Genomic DNA, 20,891 nt, shown 5'->3' on the forward strand with positions numbered 1-20,891 from the left:
GTTTATGATGCAGAAAAGAGGCAGTTTGAGATCTAAAATACTTAAACTGGCAAACACCTTGTTTCCCTGAATTCTCACAACCGTGGCATCAGCTAGAGTAAGACAGAGTGGTTTTCAGAGCTTCCAGAACAGCAGAACAGATCAATCATAAATATGCAAAAGTGATCTGAAAATAGAATTAATTAATATTCCACGTTTTGGCTTAAACTAGTCATGTGATTTCCAATAAGTGGGAAACATTCACACCAATTTTTATAAGAAAGTTCAATGTGAACACATAGTACAGAACATTGCCTTTGTTTTGGAATTTATTTATTTAATATGACAATTTCATTTGTATTTAGTTATTCCTGATGTTGAATGCTCATCTTTATTAATGATGAGCTACCCATTTTCTGACTGAGGAAACAGAAAATTGTCACTGCCTAACAGCAATACTCAAAACAGCCTGTATGAAAGGAAAAGGTATATCTGTGTGCACACAGATGCATACACATGCATACACGTACCTATACATGTACACACGTGTGTACATATGTGCATACACATACACACATACACGTGTATGCACGTGCACACGTGCATGCACATGTACACGTGTGTGCATGAGCGCACATGCATGCACACATACGCACATACATGCATACACACGCATATGCACATACACGTACACTCATATACACACATACATATACACACGTACACATGCACACACATACATGCATATACACGTGCACATGGACACGTGGACACGCACATACACACGCATACACACATGCACACACATGCATGCGTACATGCATACGTAAGTGTCATCTCAGGTACGTGGATTCAAAATTCTGATGCAAACGAATAATTACAAAACAGGGTAGGGTGTCAACAAGTGAGAATTGAGATGAAAGTTCTGATATGTTCCAGAGACAATACGGGAGGTCGTCACATCACATAAATATCTTACCCATTTTAAACGTGACAATTCCTGCCAACATCGGCCTGGATTAAGATGATTTCATTGACATAAGGAACAGAAAATATAATATTTATTCTAATGAGATTCTGTAATCATTACATTATTTTCACAATTATAAGTAATCACTAAATAACTTCCTCCCAAGGATCTAAAAATAAAAATAAGATAACAAAAGAAGGTCACAGTCCTGACAGCTTTATCATGCAAATCACAACTGTGAAAATTAAGCATGTTTTTGAGACTATGCCCTCCTCAAATATCCTTCCTGGAATTTTGTACCAGTAATGGCTGGTAATTCATTGTTATACCAGCTGGAAAGTATATCGTTTGGGGTATGTGAAGTAAACATGTAAAGAGAAATGACCACACACACCTGAAACCAGGCTTCATTTCACAACTGTTTCCTACTTTCGATTTGCTTAGTTTACTTCATGAGGTATCTCGAGGAGAGAAAGCAGAGCTGGGATCTGCCCTGAGGCTGCTTCGGGAAGAGCTGGGTGGGCACCAAGACCCTCAGGCCGAGGGCTGAGCTGCGTGGCTATGACCCCATCACTGCAGCTCCCCAAGCGTGTGTCCCTGTGTGTCACGCAAACCCCTGCCACACAGGTGACACACGCCACACGCCTGACACAGGCTCAGCACACAGGGAGCTGCAGGGGCCTTTGAAAACAGTATGCTGAGAATAGATAGGGCTCAAGGACAGTATCTCCAATTGAACTTTTAATGAACTCCCGTAGGCGCCAAGAAGGCGGGCAGATAAGGAAGAGCATAGAAACAAAGAACTGAGTAGAAGGTTACATCTGGGAAAAGAAAGTTTGTTTTGCATTGCATTCTTTCTGCTGACGTGGGGTTTATGGAGTATAAATAAAGTGAGGCGGAGGCTCTGAGCGCGGCCGCCATGTTCTCTGTGTGTCTTTGTCTTTTGTGTGTTCTTTCATTCTCCACCACCCCCGGCACGGACCCCAACAAGTGGCGCAGCGAGCAGGGTCAGCACGGGTGAGTAGGGGAGAACAAGAAGGGGAACCCCCCTAGGGGCGGGTAAGGCCCGGATATTGTTAAGGGGAACCTTCTTAAGCTTTCATTATGGGGAATTCCATCTCTCTGGCCTCAGAATATTTACGGCTGTTTCAAGGACTGTTGCTGTCTATAGGAGTAAAAGTGAAAGAAAAAGACTTTGAAGTGATTGTTTGCCCATGTTGAACAACATTGTTACTGGTTTCAGTATCAGACTAAAGTGCAGCTGAATCGCAGAGAATGGTTACAGGTAGTAAAAACTCTGCTTAGAGCTCTCCAGTTAGGGGATATTATGCCTCTAAAATTGTGGACCTTGTGTGACTCTATCACTCAGACATTAGAGTTACTTGAGACTGATTCAGAGTGTGGTAATGTAGCCACAGGAGGAAAGATATCTGAGGATTTGGAAAAAATAAAAATAAAATAAATCTGAAATGGAGCCCATTTGTGCCAGGATAACAGAGGATGGGGGGGGGGGTAGCAAAAGGGGGAGAAGAGAAAAAGCCAGCTCTTCCTTCTTCTAAGGGAAATTCTGACATGCAGTGTATTATGGAAATGCTTCAACAAATATTACAGATATATTCTTCTAATTCACCTTTGCGAGCTTTCCCTGTTTCTTTTCCTTCTGCCCTGTTAAAAGAGGATTTTCCAGTGCCTCCAACCCCCCAGCTTCCTTATCTTTACCTTTGTTTGGCAAAGTTGAAGCCCTGTTCACATCAGACATACTTTAAATTTATACTAAACACCTGTTTAATATGTTAAAACCAGTGTATATGTATATCTTATTGTTTGTTAAAATATTATGAGTATTTCAATAGTCAATAAATAAACACATTAATATTAACTATTAATATTAATATAGTATTAATAACCCCAGCTAGGAAATTGTTATGTTATAGGGGTGCATAGGTTCCACCAATTTACACTCCAAACAGAAGTTGAATATTCGAGCTGCTTAATACATTAACTACCTCTTGATATTTTCTGTGTTTTTAAATTTTAACCATTGTATTGTGTATGTAATGATTCTCAATTTGGTATTAATATACATATTTCCTAGTGAGTAATGATGTTAGACATATAGGTTTATTGTCATTTCTTTGTTCTGCTACTTTTGGTTGGGTTATTTGCCTTTTCTTATTAATATGTTGAGATTCTTTATATTTGGGGATATGACTATTATTATATATTATATATACTTTTAATTAAAAAAAAAAATTTAAGGAGCTGGATCTGTTTCCAATTATTTGTGCTTCTTTTGCTCCTAATGCTCAGTTTTCAAATGGTGGCAATAATGTCCAATTTAATGCCTTACAAATTAAATTTTTAAAAAGAAATGAAAGCTGCCATTTCTAACTATGGACCTCAATCTCCTTTTATCCTTGGTCTTCTTGATATTTTTCATCAGAAAATTTGATAATTCCTATAGACTGGAAGACTTTGGGGAAGGCTTTTCTTGATCGTTCTCAGTGGTTACAATTGCACAGCTGGTAAATGAACAAGGCACATGTATAGGCTAGAAAAAATGTTATGTGTGATCCCCCTGGACCCACTGAGGAACAACTCACAGGCACGGACCAATATGCTACTCTTAATGCTCAGGCTGGTTTAGATGATGTTGCCTTTACTCAAATCAAGACTTTGTTTTTAAGGGCCTGAAATAAGGTAGAGATAACAGGAAAATGTTCCCTTTCCTCTGTGAAGATTTTACAGGGCACAAATGAACTATATTCAGATTTCGTAGCCCGTCTTCAGGATGCTGTCTTCAAAATTGTGGGTGCTGGCCTTGCTTCAAAAATTGTGTTATAAACATTGTCTTTTAAAAATGCTTATGCTGACTGTTAAAAATTGTTAAAATCGTTAAAGGCCAATGGGGCCAATTTAGATAAATATATTAAAACTTGTGTTAGTGTTGGAGGGGCTATTTATGATGCTCAATTATTTGCTGGAGCTTTGTCTAAAGCCTTAAAAGGAAATAACAAACAAGGTGTTTGTTTGCAGTGTGGTAAACCTAGACATTTCAAAAAAAAGAATGTCATAAAAATTGAACACTTTTATCCCTCAAGGCAGAAAGCTGCCTTCAGAGGTGTACAAATATTGTGGTAAAGGTCGACATTGGATAAATAAATGTCGTTCCAAAACTGATAAAAGTGGAAATTTACTGTCTCCTCTCCTGGGAAACGGGAGCCGGGGCCCACAGGCTTGGGGCCCCAACAATTACAATAGAAGTCTACTACAATATTCAGTGAGCAATGGCCTACAACATTAAGGAATAAATTCAAGTCCTCCTTAAGGATCCCACACCTTACCCCAGTTTCTCAGCTTTATGCGGCAACTAAGCAGAGCGCCGCTGCTGACTTAGCTATTACTCAGCCTTATACTTTGTCTCCTAATAGAGGAGTATATAAATTAGCTATTAGAGTGTGTGGCCCTTTGCCAAAAGGACATGATATTACTAATACAATTTTTATTTTGGTACAAGTTTCACAATTTATACGCCTAGAGGCAGGGGAACGTATTCTCAATAGAGAGGGTTTCGTAGCACAGAAAAAACTGTTTTTTGGGAAACTTTAGTTTCTAATCAAAAGCCCTTATGTTCATTGCACATTAATGGGATAGTTTTAAAAGAGTTAATTGATACGGGGGTGAATATGTCTATTATTTGTTTAAATTAGTGGCCTATACAATGGGAAAAAAGACAAGTTTCAGTTATACTCACTGGCTTGGGTGCTGCTTCTGTGATTTATCAAGACGTAGAACCTTTAACCTGTGTCGGTCCTAAAGGTCAACAAGGTCAAGTGTTTTTTTTAATTTTTATATTGTTCCTATCAATATTAATTTTTGGGAACAAGATCTTTCACAACAATTTGCTGCTTTTTTAAACATTCCTCATATTTCCTCAGCTGCCAAAAATAAGATGTTCAAAATGGGCTACAATCCTTTAAACTCATAGCCACCACTCCTATTTAGGTGAAACAGTGACTATTATTTAAAGAAATACTTAGGACTCTAAAAGAGTAAGTCAAAAAACAAATGGCCGAGAGGAATATAAAGCCACATATTTCTGCATGGAATTCCTGTCTTTGTCTTGTCTTAAAATTATAAATGTTTACATTAAACCTAGGGAAAGTTTACAGCCTGGTCTTCCTAATCCTGCCCTTATCCCACAAAGTTAAAACCAGAGAAAAGCAGCAAGATGCTTTTGTATCATTACAAACTCAGCTTTCTTTCTACTCACTTAATATTGCCACAGAAAAAATTTAACTGGATTTTCTTATCAATATTTAGGGTATACCTTGGGGGCACAAAATATTCGACCCCAAAAAATTCAAATTCGACGTGATCATTTAAAAACATTAAATGATTTTCAAAAGCTTCTAGGAGACATTAATTGGATGCGTCCTGTTTTAGGAATACCAACATATCAGTTATAACATCTTTTTTCTATTCTAGAAGGAGACAGTCACTTGGACAACTCACGGCATTTAACTCCTTTGGCTTTACAGGAACTCCAGCCTGTTGAAGAGCAACTTCAAAAGGCCCTTCCTTTTGTTTATTTCATACTTTACCTTCTCCCACAGGAATGATTCATCAAACTAGTCGACCACTAAAATGGATCTTTTTGTCCAATAAAATATCTAAACGCTTGGCTACTTATATTGATCGTTTAGCTGAACTGATCATCAAAGGACGACATCACTGTCGACAACTTTGGGGAGGAGATCCTTCCTTAATTATCTCTCAATTCACTCGTAGTCAGATCACTTATCTTCTTGCAACTTCTGATTCTTGGCAAGAAGCTTCATCAATCTTGAGTTACAGTTTATCCTTATCCCTCGGTGCAATAGGGAGAATTGTTTGCTATTCTCATGGTCTTACTTGATTTCCCTACTACTGGTTGTAACATTGTTAGTGATTCTCAATACGCCGTTTATGTTACTTCTTATATTTCTCAGGCCACTTTACCTCTTTGTACTACTTCTTCTCTTCAGAAATTATTTTCTTTGTTATCCTTTACTTTGAGCCAACGTCGAGCTCCTTTATTCATCACTCATCTTCGTTCTCATTCTCAACTTTCTGGACCATTAGTTCATGGTAATACTCAGATTGATTTGCTTTTAATCGGCCACCTACATGCTGCAGAACAAAAATATACTCTACATCACACTAATAGTTCTGGCCTTCAACGATGGTTTCATTTAACTCATAAACAAGCTCGTTCTCTTATTCGAGCTTGTCCTTCCTGTGCTCCTTTGAGCATTCCATCCTTCCATCCTGGGGTTAATCCACGAGGTGTCCCTTCTTTTAGACGATTAAAGTATGTTCATCATACCATTGATACCTTTTCTCATTTCTGTTATTACTCATCTCTTAGCTTATTTCGCCATCATGGGCATTCCTCATACTTAAAACTAATAATGCCCCTGCCTATGTCTCTCGTAAATTACAAGTTTTCTTACAGCAATACAATATTCAACATATCACCGGTATCCCCGGCAACAGTCAAGGTCAAGCCATCATTGAGCGCACAAATTTAACTTTAAAAACTTAACTATTAAAACAAAACAAAAAGGGGGAAATGAGCCCCCCAGAAACCAGATTTTGAAACCAGATTTTGAAGGTTCTTTTTACCTTAATTTTTTTGAATCAATGGAGACAATTGCAAGACTCTGCTGTCGTAACCCATCTTTCCTCAACTCCCTCGGTGATAGTCCCTGCTGACAGTTTAAAGGTTTGGTATCCTAATGAAGAAGGTAAGCATGTTCAAGGGCAAGTTCTAAAACAGGGACGGGGCTATGCTCTTGTCCTTACAGGGAGTGGACCTGAGTGGTTTCCTACAAGATGATTGAAACCCTGTTGAAAAGAAAACTGGATTCAGCATGCATTTCTTCCTTTGTTAGATGTGCCTCGGCGGGAGACTTATTTCTCTTAGTGAGGCTTTGTATGAATATTGGACTTATATTCCCTTTCCACCCTTGTATCAGGGAGTCGCCTGAGAGGAGGCGGAAATTAAGGTTTTCACCAATAACATTACTTGGATGCCATCCCCCTATATGGACAAGGACAACATAGAACGGGAAACAGCAATTATAATCAGCACATACCAATTTGGAGTGGAAGGACTTCCAATATGTATGGGAAATAGTCCTCATTGTCTCCGAAAATCGCATGAAGCTTGGGCTGTTCGTTATAATCATAGTCATGTGGCTGCTAATACTGTTATTATTGTAACTAGAAGTTTTTAATATAATCATACTGTATATAGTAATGAAACTATTCCTAGTTCTTTACTTTTTTGTCCTATTCTAGAGGTTTCTCCTAATATTGAGGTGCTGGAGTGACAATAATGTCGGGGAACTAAACCCCGGATTTTATTAGAATACAACGGGATGCAAATAACTGATTGAAGTGTGCACGGTGATTTTCAAACAAAATTTAGTCACATACCTTTGAAATGACACTGGGTAAATAAAAGTATTGCTGCTAACAGTAATGAAACCTTGGTATGGCGTGAAGGAGGCCTGAAGTACAGAGCTATTTTTGGAAGTTGTTAGTTGCAGGCGATGCCATTAGCACTTTTGTGGGGAATATGCCCCTTAATCTTTCTAACCCGAATAACTCCTTTCATATTCAGTTATATCGGAATACCTCCTGATATATTATTGCTTGTGTCCGTAAGCCCCACCTATTATTAGCAGGAAATTTGACATGGGATAATCTTACGGGGATTGTTAATTGTACAGATACGTGTACATTTTTGTCTTGCCTCAATCATTCCTGGTGGCACAATTTTACTGAGGATATTTATATCCTCAGGGCTCGTAAGGAAATTTGGCTACCTGTTAACCTTACGCGACCATGGGGGGCATCACCTCTTGAGACTTATATTTGGACTTCTCTCCAGCGAACCCTCCGTGCCCTTGGACTTATAATTGCCTCGGTGATGAGCCTTGTCGCCATCGTCTCCACTGCAGCCATAGCAGGACTCGCTCTTCGTCAAAGCATACAAAATGCTGAATTTATGCAGCAATGGCATGAACAATCTCACCGGTTATGGCTTCAACAGCGAAACATTGATTCTCAACTTGCTGAAAGATTGGACAACATGGAGCAAGCATTGACATGGCTTGGAGATCAGCTCATTGTACTCAGTACTCGGATGACATTACAATGTGATTGGAACTCCACTCAATTTTGTGTAACGCCTGTGCCTTTTAACATCTCTCAAAATTGGACTGTAATCCGAAAATTATTAGTAGGCCATAAAAATATTAGTTTGGACATCCAAGAGCTCACTCAGAACATTTCCGAAGCATTTCGACAACAATTACATGTGTTGTCCGGAACTGTAACCCTTCAGGAGCTGGGTCAGCGCCTTGCTTTAACCCATGGACCCAGATGAAGACATGGATTTCTACAATCTCTGGAAGTATATTGCTTTGGGCACTTGGATTGGGTCTACTTCTTTTGGTGATTCGATGCTCCCTCCGTCGCCTCCGAAAACAAAAGAAAACACAAGAACAAATATGGGCTACCTTTTTAGGATTGAGGCAAAACAAAAAAAAAAGGGGGGGAAATGCAGGGGCCTTTGAAAACAGTATGCTGAGAATAGATAGGGCTCAAGGACAGTATCTCCAATTGAACTTTTAATGAACTCCCGTAGGCGCCAAGAAGGCGGGCAGATAAGGAAGAGCATAGAAACAAAGAACTGAGTAGAAGGTTACATCTGGGAAAAGAAAGTTTGTTTTGCATTGCATTCTTTCTGCTGACGTGGGGTTTATGGAGTATAAATAAAGTGAGGCGGAGGCTCTGAGCGCGGCCGCCATGTTCTCTGTGTGTCTTTGTCTTTTGTGTGTTCTTTCATTCTCCACCACCCCCGGCACGGACCCCAACAGGGAGCGATCAGTAAGTGGTGACTAGAGAGAAGTGACGGCCTTCAGCGTGGACGGAGAAAACAGGCCACAGACTCACAGAGGAAACGCCACAGATCCACAGACGGAGAAAACACCACAGATGCACGGACGGAGGAAACACCACAGACGCACGGAGGGAAGAAATGCGCCACAGATGCATGGAGGGAGGAAAAGTGTCACAGACGCAGGGACGAAAGAAATGCCACTGACGCACGGATGGAAGAAACACCACAGACGCATGGATGGAGGAAACGTGCCACAGAGGCACACACGGAGAAAACAGGCCACAGATGCACGAACGGAGGAAATGCCACAGATGCACGGACAGAGGAAACAGGGCAGAGACGCCCACACACCAGTGTGGAACGTCGGACAGGAACGTCCTGTCCATGCACTGTCCAGTCCCCCTAGAGACTTCCCACCCCAGAGCACTCAGGATGGCTGTGGAGCGCCTGCCACGCACCCCAGAGGCGAAGCTGGGGAGCCAGAGATGAACAGGTTCACGTCCATCAAATGCAGCTGCAATCCCTGTAATAACTGCAGGTCACTATTAAACAGAAGGGCACCTCACTTGGAATAAAAGCACTCTGCATAAAAGAACTAAAGATTGGCTGGAGACAGCTTAGAAACCGTCACCATTATTCTTGTTAGTGACAGCGAAGCTTCAAGAGTGCTCATTTTTCCTGTAGAAATCCCACAGAGGTGATTCCTGGAACTCATTTAGAATATTAATTTCCCAGAAACCACACAACCAAGAACTTAATAGTGCCGTCTCTTGACCAGAAAGATTCAGATTTCTGATGAAACTAAACCCTGTCCAGCCTCCTGATTCTAGAAGATGCTATACAGAAAAGCTAACTCAAAGGGGTCTCATTTCTTTTGTCGTCCATGACACATATAAAAAAGAAATTTTAAATATACAAAAAATGTAGGAATTGTACAGTGAATACCCATGTGTCTACCCCCTGGATCACAGATTAGATTTAAATGTAAAGTTCTAAAGGTTCCCAGCTAAGGAAACGTGCAGTGTAAGCCTCTACCTTGTTAGAACCAAGGGGAATGGAATGAGCTTTCCCCAGCCTTGCTGCTCAGCTGGGAGGAGCTGCCACAGCTCAGCCACCCCACCCCAGAGCACCCAGGATGGCTGTGGAGTTCCTGCCACCCACCCCAGACGTGAGGCTGGATAACCAATCACGGTGTTAAGAATGAGCCAGCCTTTAGAGGCCATGTGGTCTATACTTGAATAGAAAATGTTCCAGGAAACTAAAGATTCCAATGCGTGTGCTGAATTCCTAGCCATTTGAAACCCAGGCTCCTCATCTATATACAAAGAACAACGCTCTCTCCTGGGAAAGCATTTCAGAAGCACGAAAAAGGATCCACATGAGAGCAGCTGAAAATTACAAGGCATCATGCAATTATAAAACTTTTTCTATATCTTTATTTCAAGGAATGTCAGCATTCTAAATATTGCAGTTCATCCCACATCACCTTTCAGGAGCAAATCATAACGATCAAAACTATCAGCAGAATCACTACCAGCTCAGTCACCACGTGCTTCTTCTTCCTGCATGACAATTCCTGCAGAACGATGGGACCATCCAAGAATGGCTCCCTGCCATCATGTGCCCATTCTCCTTCCCCAGGGAGCTATTCCTGTACTCATGGGGCATGGGAAACCTGTATAACGTCACCAGAAAGTCCTTGTTTGACTTACACACTTCCCAGAAGGGCTGATTTTATCCAGACTCCTAACTGTGTCAAACACTAAACCTAAAAAATCATCAAGAAACCAAAGAAATGTAAGGCCAGGTCCTGCCCCGGGTGCATGGCTACTAGGGGAGAAATAGAAAATGAGACATGAAAGGAAAGTTTTAAGATATTCAGACCATCACTGGATGATTCCAGGAACCCATTACAGATCATTGCTGTTCCTAATAACAGGAAAGAAATTCTAAAATCCCAACAGGCATGGTGAGTCCCTCACTTGCATGAAGTGAAAATAATAATCCATCACTCTCTTCAAAAGGACAAAAGAAAAACTCTACTTCCTCTTCATATTAATTTGTGTAAAGCAACTTAAGTGAGAAAATCTTAATGTCTGGACTGTGATATCAATAGCAAAATAATCCCAAGATTCCCAATTAAAAGATACAGACGGGCTGAATGAATTTAAAACAAGAAAAACTGACTATATGCTGCCTACAAAAAACTCAGTTCAGCCGCAAAGACACACATAGACTAAATGTGAAGGGATGGAAAAACACATTCCACATTAATGGAAATCAAAAGTGAGCAAGAGTAGCCATATTTATTTCAGATCAATCACAATTTAAGTCAAAAACTGTAAAAAGGAGACAAAAAGGTAATTATATAATAAAGAGATCAAAATAGCAAAAGGATATAACAATTACGAGTATATGTGCACCCAACAACAAAGCACTCAGATATATAAAGCAAATATTAGTAGATCTAAATAGAAAGAGAGGTCGGGCGCAGTGCCTCATGCCTATAATCCCAGCATTTTGGGAGGGATGTGGAGGCAAGTGGATCACCTGAGGTCAGGAGTTTAAGACCAGCCTGGCCAACATTGTGAAACCTTGTCTCTACTAATACAAAAAATTAGCCCAGTATGGTGGCACATGCCTGTAATCCCAGCTACTTGGGAGGCTGAGGCAGGAGAATCACTTGAACTCAGGAGGTGGAGGTTGCAATGAGTTGAGATTGCACCTCTGCACTCCAGCCTAGGCAACAACAGCAAAACTCTGTCTCAAATAAATTTATATATACATAAATACACACACACACACACACACACATATATATACGTGTGCGTATATATATATATATATATAGAGAGAGAGAGAGAGAGAGAGAGAGAGAGAGACAGAGAGAGACAGGGAGACACCAACACAACAATAGTAGGAGCTTCAAAATCCCACTGTCAGCACTGGAGGTCATCTAGACCAAAAATAACAACAAAACATCAAATTTAAAGTCCAGTGTAGACCAAATGGACCTAACAGACGTTTACAGAACATTTCATCCAACAGATACACAATGCACATTCTTCTCCTCAGCACATGGAACATTCTCTAGAATCCACCACATGCTAGGCTACAAAAGAATTCTCAATACATTTTTTCTAAAATTGAAATAACATCTAGGATATTCTCAGACTCTAACAGAATAAAGCTATAAATCAACAACAAGGAACAGATACTTCTCAAAAGAAGACATTTATGCAGCCAATAGAGACATGAAAAAATGCTCATAATATAGAATGAGACCACCACTTCTCCTGTTGTCTTTCCCAACTTTTCCCCGTCTCCCCTTTTCCCTAGTTTATAAGACAGGAGAAGGGGGAGAAAACAAAAAGTTGGAAGGAAACAGAAGTAAGATAAATAGCTAGACGACCTTGGTACCACCACCTGGCCCTGGTGGTTAAAATAATAATAATAATATTAACCCCTGACCAAAACTACTAGTGTTATCTGTAAATTCCAGACATTGTCTGAGAAAGCACTGTAAAACGTTTTGTTCTGTTAGCTGATGCATGTAGCCTCCCATCATGTTTTGTCTGAGGCTAGTCCTGCTACAATAATCACTCGCCATCAGAGAAATGCAAATCAAAACCACAATGAGATACCATCTCACACCAGTTAGAATGGCGATCATTAAAAAGTCAGGAAACAACAAGTGCTGGAGAGGATGTGGAGAAATAGGAACACTTTTACACTGTTGGTGGGACTGTACACTAGTTCAACCATCGTGGAAAACAGTGTGGTCATTCCTCAAGGATCTAGTACTAGAAATACCATTTGACTCAGCCATCCCAATACTGGGTACATACCCAAAGGATTATAAATCATGCTGCTATAAAGACACATGCACATGTATGTTTATTGCGGCACTATTCACAGCAGCAAAGACTTGGAACTAATCCGAATGTCCATCAATGACAGACTGGATTAAGAAAATGTGGCACATATACACCATGGTATACTATGCAGCCATAAAAAAGGATGAGTTCATGTCCTTTGTAGGGACATGGATGGAGCTGGAAACCATCATTCTCAGCAAACTATCGCAAGGACAGAAAACTAAACACCGCAAGTTCTCACTCATAGGTGGGAAATGAACAGTGAGATCACTTGGACACAGGAAAGGAAACATCACACACTGGGGCCTGTTGTGGGGAGGGGGGAGGCGGGAGGAGGGAGGGATAGCATTAGGAGATATACCTAATGTAAATGATGAGTTAATGGGTGCAGCATACCAACTTGGCACGTGAATACACATGTAATAAACCTGCACATTGTGCACATGTACTCTAGAACACAAAGTTTAATTAAAAAAAAAATCAACAACAAGGAGAACTTTCAAAACTGTATAAATACATAGAAATTACACAATATGCCCTTGAATAGCCAATGGGTCAATGAAGAAATGAAGAAGGAAATTTAAAAATTTCTTGAAATAAATGAAAACAGAAACACAACATATCAAAGTTTATGGTATAAAGCAAAAGCAGTATTAAGAGGAAAGTTTATAACAATGAACTCCTACATTTAAAAAACAGATTTAAAATAAACAACCTAACAACGAACTGCAATGAGCTAGAAGAACAAGAACAAATCAAATCCAAAAGTGGTAGAAGAAAAGAAATAACAAAGATCAAAGAGGAACTAAATAACCTTGAAACTAACAAATATAAAAATGGAGAAAAAAATATTGGTTTTTTGAAAAGATAAATAAAATAGACAAACCATTAGCCATACTAAGCAAACAAAAAGAAATCCCAAAGAAATAAAATTAGAAACAGAAAAGGAGAATGATAGTTGATACTACAGAAATACAAGGGATCATTACAGACTATTTTGAACAATTGTATGTCAACAGATTGGAAAATCTAGAAGAAATGGATAAATTCCCGGACACGTACAACCTACCAAGATGGAACCAAGAAGAAACGGAAATCCTGAAGAGACCAATAATGAGTAACATGTATGACTAAGTAATAATAAAAAGTCTCCCAACAAAGAAAACCCCAAAACTAGGTGACTTCGCAGCTGAATTCTACACATTTTTGTTTCAATTCTTCTCAAACTATTCCAAAAGTATTGAAGAGGAGGGAATTCTGCCAAGTTCATTCTTCAAGACCAGCATTACCCTGATACCAAAATAAGACAAGGACACAATAAAAAGAGAAAACTATAGGTCAATATTCCTGATGAACACAGATGCAAAAATCCTCAACAAAATACTAACAAACTGAATCCAACAGCAAATCAAAAAGATTATACACCATGATCAAGTGGGATTTATCCCACGATGCAAGGATTGCTCATCAAACACAAATCAATAATCATGCTACATCACATCAACAGAATTAAGGACAAAAACCATAATATCATTTCGATAGATACAGAAAAAGCATTTGATAAAATTCAACGCTGCTTCATGATAGAAAGTCTCAACAAACGAGGCACTGAAGGAAACATACCTCAACACAATAAAGGCCATATGTGACAAACCCACAGCTAACATAATGGGGAATGGGGAAACACTAAGAGCTTTTTCTCTGAGATCTGTAAAAGACAAGGACGCCCACTTGTGCCACTCCTATTCAACACAGCACTGAACGTCCTAGTCAAGAGCAGTCAGGCAAGAGAAAGAAATCAAGGGCACCCAAAGTGGAAAGGAGGCACTCTAATTATCTGTTTTCAGACAATGTGCTCTTATATATTGAAAAAAAAAAAAAGACTCCAGCAAAAATCTCTTTGAACTGATAAACAAATTCAGTAAAGTTACAGAATACAAAATCAACATATAAATATCACTAGCATTTCTATAGACCAACAATGAGCCAGTGAAAAAAGAAATCAAGAAAGCAATCCCATTTAACTACAAAAATTTAAAATAAAAATAAAAATACCTCAGAAGAAATCTAACCAAGAAGGTTAAAGATCTCTATGAGGAAAATGATATTCTACCCTCTGAAGGTAGAACAGTGGCTTCTAGAGACAGGAAAGGGTGGCGGGAAGGCAGAAAGGGAGAGGTTGTCTAATGGATACAAAATTACATCTAGATAGTAAAAATAAGGGTTAGTGTGCTATAGCCTTGTAGGGTGACTATAGTTTACAATTTATTGTATATTTTCAAGCAGCTAGAAGAGAGGATTTTAAATATTCCCAGCATTAAGAAATGACAAATGTTTGAGATGATGGACACGCTAATTACCCTGAGTTGCTAATTACACACGAAAAACATGTATTGAAATATCATACTGTATCCCATGGATATGTACTATAATGTGTCCATTAAAAATAATAATTGTTAAAAACCCAAGGGTCATTTCTCATGTGTCCTTTGTCAGTGTTGTGGTCCATTGGTAGAGACCTAGCCATTTGCAAGTAAGACTATAGTCACTTGAGCTGAAAGCAAATGAATCGTCACAAAAATTACCACTGGCACCAAGTCTTCTTTCCAGAATTTCCTGCCCACAGCACTGCCACAGTCACTGTGGGCAGGAAAGACACACTAGCACCCAAGTTTCAACCCCAGTACAGTTGATGCTTTTATTTCTCTGCTTTGGAATAGGTGTGTGTTCATAATTTACGTTTACTCCAACTGTCCCCTTGCTTAAATAGCTTCTTAAGGATAACTTCCTCTTACTAAATCCCAACAGCATCTGAGCATCCATTATATTCTCCAAAGTAAATAAAAAGAGAAAATGTGTTGAAAGCATGATAATGTTCACTTAAGAATCCAGCATGATGTACAGCTTGAAATGGCTACTCCACCTTGTTCCTTTACATGACTTTTAAAGTAGTCCCAGTTATTATACATAATTGAAGTCATAATTTCTGCAATACTATTAGGTCCACGAACGGTGGGGCCAGGGGACTTCAAAGTCTGTCTCCGATTTTTTTTTTTTTTAAAAAGGAAAGCTCATGAGAGTAGGTAATGAAAATAAATATTCACACAACTCGGAACAGGGGATGGTGAAACATAAAGCTCCAGCCTGGCACAGGTGTCCAGCCAGTGAGGGTGGGGACACAGACTCATACGGTCCCCACAATCCCTCAGAAATGCCACAGACAGGTGGGTGGCCTGAGACAGAGCCAGGCTCCGAATTCCGGGAGCTGTCTGGCTCATGTGCACCTCATGTGGTCCACACTGCACGAGGATGCCCAACGTCACCAGTCCCGGTGCAGAACACAAGAATGCCCCATGGCATGAGCCCCCGCTGCACAGCATAGCCCGAAGGTGCCAGCTCAGACTCCTACACACGCTGGTCACCAAGGCACTGCCCTCCAGGAAGGAGGACCCCAGAGGTCGTGGCAGGGTGAGGTTCTGCTCTTCATCATCCGCGAGCAGAGGGGAAAGTCCCAGCAGACATTTGGGGAGCCTCTACACGTGGTTCTGGGACTCTGAGTGGAGGTTCAAAGATGTCCCCAGGTACGCCAGACTCAAACCTAAAAAAGACCCATTCTTCCAGATATGCCCAGACTGGAACCTATATAGGCCATCCTTCCTAGCTTTTCTCTGGAAAAGCAGGCTTAAAAGAGTATCGACTAAAAGGGGCCACCAGGAAGACAGAAGTCCTTTCTTTAAAAAAAGATTTTTTTTTTTTTTTAAAAAGAGGCACTGAGGCTCTGACCCATCTGAGCACAGAGTACATGCTCGGCAGCCTCTGTCAGAGCAGAGCAAGTACACACATGCTCTCCATGCCCTGTGCTCCCAGCACCCGTGCTCCCCGCACCCGTGCTTCACACGCCCGTGCTCCCCACACCCGTTCTCCCCGCACCCGTCCTCTCCACGCCCATGCTCCCTACACCTATCTGTGCTCCCCATGCCTATGCTCCCTGCAGCTGTGCTCCCCGCACTGTGCTCCCTGCGCCCATGTCTGCTCCTCGAGCTCTCTTCCACTGGTTTCCTCTGTACATCCCTCTTGATAGTCACTGTCACCTCGAATCACCTGGCTAAATGGAGGTAAAGAAAAAGTCTAGAGTAGCACATTGGAGGACAGAGTGGAAGTGGCTATTTACCAAGCAGGGCTATGAGATGAGCGCATCTGATCCCCATTAATCCTGACGGTCAGTTGATTAGCCCTGTTCAACAGCTGGGGACACTGAGGTGTGGAAGGACGGGCTTGCTTACCCCAGACGATGCTGACAGTGTGGGCCCAGCCCAGTCCCACAGCCACCAGGAGGAGGCTCCTCACTGGGCAGGCGTGGAGGTGCAGCCCAGAGAACGCTTGGGACCCTGGCACAGACTCCTCAGGAAGGAAACAGAGAAAGGCCCACAGAGACTCAAGCAGCACAGAAGAAGGTCACCCACAAGTTAAAAATAGATGTTTGTGCTTTACCGTCCCAGAGTGCTAAAAATCCAACCCACTCACACGCACAGCCTGACGTGAGCCTGGCCTCCTGCAGCACTGGGCTAAGCGAGAGACGTACCTGCCTCTCTCCCGACAATAGCAAACTTGGCAGCTATTCTTCAATGTACTTGACACGCTTCTGTGAGGATTAAGCGACACTCTGTCGACACTGGCTAAGTTTAATCCTGACACAGCCAACCATCTAGATCTGCAGTGAACAAACAACTTACTTTGGATGATTCTGCCACTAACAAAGACCCTGAATCTCCCACCAAAGCTTAGTGACACGACTTACCTTTCTGTTTTCATTTCAGGTACACTGGCCCACATGATCTAATTTACCTGCTGATAATGCCTCGGAAAGACCACCAGGGGGCCCCACACCATTTTCAGCTTTAGAGGGATGTGAATTTCCCTTTGATGAGAAAGGTGATGGGGAAATAAAACAAGGATCCAAAACAGATGCCTGTGTGTTTCCTGGGAGTGATAAAGTCAGGAACTGCCTCTGTGTGTCAGGCGAGGGAATAACAGAGACAATGGCACCAACTCCTGAGACAGAAGACCTGATGCATGGTGCAGCCACCGCCTGTGGCCAAGGAAATTCCAGGGACTGTAGACCCCAGTTGTATGGTACAGCCACCATGTGCGACCACAGAAATTCCAGGAATGCAGACCCTCAGTCACATGGTACAGCCACTATCTGCAGCCACAGAAATTCCAGAGAACGCAGACCCTCAGACACATGGTACAGCCACTATCTATGGCCATGGAAATTCCAAGGAATGCAGACCCTCAGTCACATGGTACAGCCACCATATATGGCCACGGAAATTCCGAGGAATGCATATCCCAGTCGCATGGTGCAGCCACAGCCTGCAGCCACAGAAATTCTGGAGAACGCAGACCCCAGTCGCATGGTACAGCCACTACCTATGGCCATGGAAATTCCAGAGAACAGAGACCCTCATTCCCATGGTACAGCCACCACCTATGGCCACGGAAATTCACGGGAACGCAGACCCTCAGTTACATGGTACAGCTACCACCTGTGGTCACAGAAATCCTGGGGAACACAGACTCCAGTCGCATGGTGCAGCTACCACCTGTGGTCACAGAAATCCTGGGGAACACAGACTCCAGTCGCATGGTGCAGCCACCACCTGCAGTCACGGAAATTCCAGGGAATGCAGACCCCAGTCACATGGTACAGCCACCATCTATGGCCACGGAAATTCCAGGGAACATAGACACCAGTCGCATGGTGCAGCCACCACCTGTGGCCATGGAAATTCTGGGGAATGCAGGCCCCAGTCTCTAAAGTATGAACTTCACTGCAGTGAATGTGGAAGAGTTTCTCTCTGTGCAGAGCTCAGTATCCAGAAGGGGAGATGGCCCCAGGAATGCCTTCCTCCTCTTCAGAGCTCAGGGCCTAGGGCTGACACCCTTGGGAGGGGTCCTTGTTCAGCAATTGTGCCTGTGGAGGGTCCCCCAACACTCACCGTGCACCTCCTAGGAGCGGAGGCTACAACAGGGAGCCAGAGACCAAGCTCTGCTCAGACAACAGTGAGCTGATGGCCTTCCACTCTAAGTTCAACAGGGACCCAGGGACCAAGCTCTGCTCAGACAACAGTGAGTTGATGGCCTTCCACTTTAAGTTCAACAGGGACCCAGGGACCAAGCTCTGCTCAGACAATAGTGAGCAGATGGCCTTCCACTCTAAGTTCAACAGGGACCCAGGGACAAAGTTCTGCTGAGACAACAGTGAACTGATGGCCTTCCACTCTAAGTTCCAACTGCATGGAATGTGTATTCCATGAATGCTTGTTAAATGAATGATTCATATAAGGTCATCTGTGCTGACCTTTGCTGGTCTGCTGACTGTGAGCTTCAGAGCATAGGCCTCATTCCTGGAGCAGCCAGCTCTTCCCAGAGCGACGGCCACTGCAGGGCAAAGCCCAGAGCTTGTCCTGCAGCAACACACTCAGGACCCTGCGCTGGGCACGCTGGGGGCCTCTCCAGCAGAAGATCCCCAGCCCTGACCGTGCAATAACAGTGAACCCCAGGGGAGTCCCAAGTGCTCAAAATCATGTAAATGTCCATTGTGATTTAACATATCAATTTTAGAAGAAAGGGCATATTGCCACCTCCCTCCTCAAACTAGGGACTATAAATCGATCCATCACCCTAACTGAGACTCTGCCTTAAATTCTGCTAAAACTACCATCCAAACACTCAAATTTACATTAGCGTTAAGGGGAAAAAAAAACTAAACCAAACACCTGTAAGAAACGGTCAAGTAACCTGTGATACATCAACCCAAAGATTAAACATGAAAACAATGAAGTAGCAAGATATTAAAAGAATATAAACTCTATGTACATCATGGCCCAAGGTTCTAAAATTACACAGAGACAAAGACTGGAATGGAAGGGGGATATGTTTACAGATACATTTTTTATTTTTTAATTTTTAATATTACTTCTCTAATGTATGATTTGACTAACCAGATAATTCAGCAAAAAATTAAAAAATTAATTGTGCCTATAGATAAATATGTAAAGAATCCTTTTCTTTGATGCCAATGGAATTAGTTTGGGTCTGACCCACAGTCTTCAATCTTTTAATTAAGACACAAAAATCATCTTTCAAGCTGTTAGGAAAAAAAGAAGAAAAAGATTGAAAACCAGGAGCCCCGAAGAAAAGGAGTCGCTATGTATCACAGCGTCTCTCCACGCCTCTCCACCCCGGACAGTGCTCCCTCTTTCCCCATTTTCATACCTACTGCACAAAACACTTAGTAAAGAACTATCTCAATTCATGAGTCACACAGCACAAAGGGCCAGTGTCTCTGCCAAACATACCCTGCAGCCCCAAAACGAAGAGGCAACTGGTTCCTTCCTTCCTCAGTGAAGGAAGAATGAGAGGCTGCTGGTTGTCATTTTAAATCTCACACCTCAATGTCTTAGCACTTTCCTGCTTTGTTCGTTTCCAGGGCTTATTAAAATTAACCACCACCACCACCCACCCGCGGATATTGAAGAAAGAAAGCAGGAAGCTTGTGCAGGCTTCCAAGAGGCAGAGCCCTGCTTCCGCAGCCACCTCTGTCTTTCTACCCACAGCAGCCGGGTTTACCAATTAGTATCCCTTAAAGAGCAGTTTATGCTCATCGCGAACAAATGGATGCAATTGCTTCTTTTGAGATGCAGCAAGTTTTGGGCCCTCAGCAAAAAAAAAAAAAAAAAAAGAAAGAAAGAAAGAGAGAGAAAAAACAGGACACTGGCACAACAGTCATAACCTCTGCGTGGCACACACACAGAAGGAAAGTTAAAGCCCTGGAGGCGGAGGCGTTCGGAAAGGGAAGGTGGAAGTAGGAAGGACGCCCACGGGATAGAGTGGTCAGAAACAGACCACCTCACCAAAGGGCGCCTTAGACGTTCCAGAGGACAAAATGCCCCTCTTTCCAGGGTAAACACCCATTTGCCAAACTCAGCCAGTGACGGCAAGCAGGAGTTTGCTTTTTTTTTAAGGCGTCTGAGTAACGATGACAAGAGCAAGAAATGAGCTTAATAATGGGACTGACAGGGCCCTGGGCTGGTGACTCTGCTGA

The 20,891-nt window shown here is 41.9% G+C and overlaps 1 long non-coding RNA gene across 1 annotated transcript; it reads left to right on the forward strand.

The window, feature by feature from the left end:
- Window positions 1-1,815: 1,815 nt before the first annotated feature.
- LOC144333985 (uncharacterized) lies at window positions 1,816-20,540 on the forward strand. Its single transcript, XR_013403116.1, has 2 exons — window positions 1,816-1,966; window positions 17,599-20,540. It is a non-coding gene; the product is annotated as an uncharacterized LOC144333985 (long non-coding RNA).
- Window positions 20,541-20,891: the final 351 nt, after the last annotated feature.

This window comes from Macaca mulatta, chromosome 13 (genome assembly GCF_049350105.2).
Source record: "Macaca mulatta isolate MMU2019108-1 chromosome 13, T2T-MMU8v2.0, whole genome shotgun sequence".
Lineage (NCBI taxonomy): Eukaryota > Metazoa > Chordata > Mammalia > Primates > Cercopithecidae > Macaca > Macaca mulatta.